Below are 765 nucleotides of genomic sequence, written 5' to 3' on the forward strand. Positions count from 1 at the left end.
ACTCGGGAGCACTGGGATCCAAGACAAAAGTGTGCGATACGGCGAGAACCTGCAGGTCTGCGCATTGGCAAAGCAGACGCGCGCCCCATTCCCAAAACACGAGGGGGAAAAATCATTAGAAAAGCAATATGAGCGGCGTGTTGGAGTCGTGTGCTCGGACGTCGCCGGGCCGATAACCCCATCGTCTGTGTCAGGATCTCGCTACTTCGTCACGTTCACTGTGATGTCGGCGCGCTTCTCGGAAATAACATAATTTTAAAAATGTTCTCGATGGTTTATCTGATGCGTGCTAAGTCCGAAGTCCTACAGCACTTCATCAGCTTTCGGACCTACATCGAGGCATCGTCAGACACACGTGTTAAAATTTTACGAAGTGACAACGGCGGCGAGTATACCAGCAAAAGATTTGCAAACGTACTGTGAGAAAACTGGAGTAGCGCAGCAGCTCACGATTCCGTACAAATGAGCGCCTCATACGCACTTTGGTCGATGTGGTCCCAGATGCTAAATATCATTTTGCAGGGCTCGAACCGACAACCAGGATGACCATGGTCAGCTGGTGTCTTATCCGGCTGAGCCATATGGCAAATCGGTTGCTTTGATGGAGCGATCACAAGACAGTACAATTGTGCCATGGACGCCACCATTGTCAGTCTTACCGGTCCCAAAGCAGCTGTCGTCAACACCTGGTCGGGATGGGGAAGATAAATCCAACATCCGGCCAGTCCGTAAGCGTCGTGAGGTGGTGCGCTACCAGGATGAATT

This window comes from Plasmopara halstedii (assembly GCF_900000015.1).
Source record: "Plasmopara halstedii genome assembly, contig: Scaffold_484, whole genome shotgun sequence".
NCBI classification, from domain to species: domain Eukaryota; phylum Oomycota; class Peronosporomycetes; order Peronosporales; family Peronosporaceae; genus Plasmopara; species Plasmopara halstedii.